Source organism: Phyllostomus discolor, chromosome 5, assembly GCF_004126475.2.
Source record: "Phyllostomus discolor isolate MPI-MPIP mPhyDis1 chromosome 5, mPhyDis1.pri.v3, whole genome shotgun sequence".
Lineage (NCBI taxonomy): Eukaryota > Metazoa > Chordata > Mammalia > Chiroptera > Phyllostomidae > Phyllostomus > Phyllostomus discolor.
Window position 1 is genome coordinate 108,672,391 of NC_040907.2, and position 5,789 is coordinate 108,678,179.

General features: G+C 40.7%; 1 pseudogene; it reads left to right on the plus strand.

Annotated features, from left to right (window-relative positions):
- Positions 1 to 847: 847 nt before the first annotated feature.
- Positions 848 to 1,530, plus strand: LOC114497303 (annotated as a pseudogene).
- Positions 1,531 to 5,789: the final 4,259 nt, after the last annotated feature.

The following is a 5,789-nucleotide window of genomic DNA, read 5'->3' on the forward strand; positions in this document are numbered from 1 at the left end:
TGTAAGAAAGAAGAAATTGCAGGGGAGGGAGGAGACTGTCTGACCCCAAAGCTTGAAGGTCACACAGAATGTGTGAGCATGCAGCCATTTATTCCATTCTGCAGTCTGTTCTTTACCAAACTTGCCCATCAAAGAAAACACAGTGCTCTCATGAGCTGGTTCCTTGGGTTCTCGCCTCTGAAGAAGGTGCCTGGATTGTCTCCATTTTTCAGATAAGGAAACTGGGGTGCTGGGATCAGGCCTAGGTTATTAATGGGTGTATTGCCATAGCACCTGAAGACTGAAATAAGTGAGTAAGACTGCTAATAAGCAGCTCTTTATTCTGCTGCTTAAAGTCTGCCCGCAGAACCTTACCACTTCAGCTATGTAAGACTCTACACACCATAGCCTTATTTCAGTACTATCTGGGACATAATTAAAATATTGTCAGACTGATCAGAGTCCACCCCTTGCCTCAGATGCTCTTTGACATCTAGACCTCATAAATTCAACTCATCTGGAATTGATTTAGCAAATTCTAACTGAGCGTCCTTCGTAAGTTGTACACTGCTACTCAAACCAACCAAGAAGTCAACGTTATTAATTGTTATTATTATTGCTGCTGTTGATATGCTACTTTTATTTCATAACACATACTTAGTCTAATGTCTGTTCTCCATTCTCAACTTCATTTGGGTGGAGCCCCAATCTATGTTATCATTTCTCTTTTCCCACCTCCTAGCACAGTGCCTGACACATAATTGATGCTCAGTAATATTTGATGATTATATGAATAAGTGAATGAATAAATGAATAAAAAAGTAATTGAGTCAGCTGGTCTGCCCAAGACCCTCTGAGCACCAACCCTAATCCCCGGTGCAGCCCTGTTTTCTCTCCAACAGATGAAAGAAACTATCCTGAACCAAGAGAAACTCACCAAACTGCAGGCACAAGGGCACATTGGTGGGAAAGGCGCTCGTAGAAAGAAAAAGGTGGTTCACAGAACAGCTACAGCAGATGATAAAAAACTTCAGTTCTCCTTAAAGAAGTTAGGGGTAAACAATATCTCTGGTATTGAAGGGGTAAATATGTTCACAAACCAAGGAACAGTGATCCACTTTAACAACCCTAAAGTTCAGGCATTTCTGGCAGTAAACACTTTCACCATTGCAGGCCATGCTAAGACAAAGCAGCTGACAGAAATGCTACCTAGCATCTTAAGTCAGCTTGGTGCAGGCAGTCTGATTAGTTTAAGAAGACTTGCTGAAGCTCTTCCCAAACAATCTGTGGATGGAAAAGCACCACTTGTTACAGGAGAGGATGATATGATGAAGTTCCAGATCTTGTGGAGGATTTTGATGAGGCTTCCAAGAATGAAGCAAAGTGAATTGAGTCAACTTCTGAAGATGAACTTGAAGAAGTTACTGGGAGCTGCTATTTTATATTATGACTGCTTTTTCAAATTTTGTTTATGGATCTGATAAAATCTAGATCTCTAATATTTTTAAGCCCTAGCCTCTTGGACACTGCAGCTCTCTTCAGTTTTTGCTTCTACACAAATCATTTTTGCAGCTAATTAAGCTGAAGAAGCCTGAGAATAAAGTTTGAAACAAAGGTTAAAAAACTGATTGAATGAATGAGCATTCTGGCACAGCCTTGTTTTAGATCAGTGGTGTCAAACTCATTTTCACTGGGGCCACATCAGCCTCCTGGTTGCCTTCAAAGGGCTAAATGTAATTTCAATTCCAAAATACATTCAGCCTTTTGAAGGCAACCTGAAGGCTGATGTGACTACCAGTGAGAATGAGTTTGACACTCCTGTGTTAGATTCTCAGTGGGAAAAGATTTCATTGTTTTTTAAAAGTGTCTGGTGGTTGGGAAAGAGCTTATTGACTGCCTTCCTCTATGAGAATGTAAGTTCATCATGGTCAGGATTTTGTCTGTTTTGTTTACTTCTGTGTCCTCAGTGCCTGACATGTAGGAGAAACTCTATAGAAACTTGTTGAATAAACATACACAGTTTCCTTTGAGCTCACAGCAACCTTACAGGGGCAGATGTAATTAATTTCCATTGTACAGATGGAGAAACTCATACTCAGCAATGTGGAATGGAAGCTTGCATATTATAATGGAAAGAAAATATTTGGAATCAGAGAACCTGGATTCAAATTCCATTTATACCACCTATAGCTGTAGATTTGGGTAGATCACTGAAGTCCACCGGCTCCCACTTGGAGCTCCACTGCACTAAACACTGGGAAAATGGGAGGTGATGGTGTTATCAGTGCTACCCAAATGCTCAGAAACAAGATTCTTATAATTATTAGAATGGGATCTAAATAGAAGACCTCCAAGAAGCATAAGAAGGCTTATAAGATAAAATGAGAAAAACTGATGACAAATTCAGAAAGCAGGGATCACCCAAACCCAAGGGCTCCCTGTGAGCAACCCTGTGTGTGGCCTATGTTAACATTTTTAGTTAGGAGTCCAGGCTTGTAGGTGTCAGGACAGTCATGGACAGCCAGAATCCTGCATAATAGAGAAAAATGGCAGATTGCTGGAATTTGGCTTCACTGCTTACTAGCTAGTAACCAGAGAAGGTAATTCCCTCTGAGCCTCAGTTTCCTATTTGTTTTTTTAATAATTTTATTGATTATGCTAGTACAGTTGTCCCAACTCTCCCCCTACACTCTCCTCCACCCTGCACACCCTCTCCCACCCACAGTCCCCCCTCTTTAGTTCATGTCCATGTGTCATAAGTTCTTTAGCTTCTACATTTCCCATACTATTCTTGCCCTCCCCCTGTCTATTTTCTACCTACCATCTATGCTACTTAGTCTCTGTACCTTTACCCCCTCTCTCCTCCTCCCACTCCCCTATTGTTAACCCTCCATGTGATCTCCATTTCTGTGGTTCTGTTCCTGTTCTAGTTGTTTGCTTTTGTTTTTGTTTTAGGTGTGGTTGTTAATAATTGTGAGTTTGCTGTCATTTTACTATATGTGTTTTTTATCTTCTTTTTCTTAGATAAATCCCTTTAACATTTCATATAAGGGCCTGGTGATGATGAACTCCTTTAAACTGACCTTATCTGAGAAGCACTTTATCTGCCCTTCCATTCTAAAGGAAAGCTTTGCTGGATAGAGAAATCTGGGATGTAGGTCCTTGCCTTTCATGACTTGGAATACTTCTTTCCAGCCCCTTCTTGCCTGTAAGGTCTCTTTTGAGAAATCAGCTGACAGTCTGATGGGAACTCCTTTGTAAGTAACTGTCCCCTTATCTCTTGCTGCTTCTAGAATTCTCTCCTTCATTTTAATGTTGGGTAATGTCATTATGATATGCCTTGATGTGTTCCTCCTTGGGTCCAACTTCTTTGGGACTCTCTGGGCTTCCTGGACTTCCCAGAAGTCTATTTCCTTTGCCAGATTGGGGAAGTTCTCCTTTATTATTTGTTGAAATAACTTTTCCACTTGTTGTTCTTCCTTCTCTCCTTCTGGTACCCCTATAACTCGGATGCTGGAACATTTAACAATGTTCTGGAGGTTCCTAAGCTTCTCCTCATTTTTTTTGCATTCTTATTTCTTCAGTCTTTTCTGGTTGAATATTGCTTTCTTCTTTCTGGTCCCCACCATTGATTTGAGTCCCAGTTTCCTTCCCATCACTTATTGGTTCCCTGTACATTTTCCTTTATTTCACTTAGCATAGCCTTCATTTTTTCATCTAATTTGTGACCTAATTCAACCAATCCTGTGAGCATTCTGATTACCAGTGTTTTGAACTGTGCATCTGTCAGGTTGGCTATCTCTTCATCGCTTAGTGTGTTTTTTTCTGGAGCTTTGATCTGTTCTTTCATTTGGGCCATTTCTTTTTTGTCTTGATTTGCCTGTTATGTAGTGAGGGGAGGAGCCTTAGGTGTTCACCAGGGCAGGGTAACCCACATTGCTGGGTTGTGATGCTGTATGTGGGGGTGGGGTCCAAGAAGTAACAATGGCTCTTTCTCTGCCCTCTGCTGGCTTTCAGTCACTTCCCCTGCTTCCCATAAGCAAATTGGGCCTTTCTGATGCTGATTCCTGTGTGGGTGGTTTGTGTACATTCTAGGACCCTGTGGGTCTCTCCAACAAACTCTCCTGTGAGGCTGAGAGTTTCTCCCACTGCCACCTCAACCCCCACAGGTGTTTTCAATCTGTGGTTTGAGGCTTTATTTCCCCTTGCTGGAGCTGTGGGTTGTGTGGTCTGTCTCTCCATCTGTTTCTCCCAGTTTATCTGCATGCGACTGTTGGACCACCCGCTCCTCCAGCCACTGCCTGGCTGTGAGTCCTCTCTGCCCTAGCTGCCTGATTCTACTCCTCCTACAGGTCTGGATGGATGTGTCTTCTTTAACTCCTTGGTGGTCGGACTTTCATACAGTTTGATTTTCGGTCTGTTCTGGTTGTTTTGTTGTTTTTAAATTATTGTTGCCCTTCTTTTGATTGTGCAAGGAGGCACAGTGTGTCTACCTATGCCTCCATCTTGGCCAGAAGTCTTGTGTCTTTTTAATAATACATTTTACTTAACCCAATATATACAAAAATTATCATTTTAATATGTGAGCAATATAAATTTAGTGAGATACTTTTCTTTTTTATATTAAGTCTTTGGCATACACTTATAGTATATCTCAATTAGGATATTAAATTTTCATCAAATATACTTGGTTTGTATTTGGTTTTCATGAAATTTACATTTGAAGAAGTATATTCACATACCCAAATTGTTCCAGGTATAGTGTGATAGGCAGAATAATGGTCCTCAAAAGATATGCGTGTCCTGGGAACCTGTGAACGTTAGCTTATTCAAGAAAGAATTAAGGTTGTAGATGGGATCAAGGTGGCTAATCAGCTGAATTTATCATGAGTAAATTACCCTGGATTATCCAGGCAGACCAAATGTAATTACAAGGGTCCTTTATAATGGAAAAGGAAGTCAGGAAATGAGGTCAGAGTCAGAGAGCAATTTCAAGATGCAATGTTGCTGGTTTTGAAGATGGAGAAAGGGGCCAGGAGCCCAAGAATGCAGGCAGCCTCTAGATGTTGGAAAAAGCTAGGAGACAGATACTCCCATGAGCTTTCTCAAGGAACACATCCCTGCCAGCTCTTAATTGCAGCCCAGTAAGGTTAATCTCAGATTTCAGATCACAACTGTAAATGTGTGTGTGTGTGTGCATGTGTGTATACTATATATATATTTTAAGTTTTTCAATAACTGAATCAAGTGTCAATTTTTCTTAACAGCTTTATTGATGTATAATTGGCATGCAATAAACTGCACATATTTAACATGTATGATTTGGTAAAAAAATAAGATTTTACATATTTATTTTTAGAGAGAGGTGAAGGAAAGGAGAAAGAGAGTGAGAGAAACATCAATGTGTGGTTGCCTTTTGCACGCCCCCTACTGGGAACCTGGCCTGCAACACAGGCATGTGTCCTGACTGGGAATCCAACCAGCAACCTTCCAGTTCTCAAACCAACACTCAATCCATTGAGCCACACCAGCCAGGGCCAAATTGTTACATTTCAACATATGCATACACCTATTAAACTATCACCACAAATCAGCTAACAAATACATCTTTTTCCCCAAAAGTGTTTTGTGTCCTTTTGTAGTACTTCCCTCCAACCTCATTTCCACCCCTCCTAACTCTAGGCAACCAGTGATGTGCTTAGTGTACATTTTCTAGAATTTTATATAAATGGAATAGGACAGTACATATTCTGGCTTCTTTTGCTCAGTATAATTATTTAGAGATCCATCCACATTTTAGCATGTGTTTT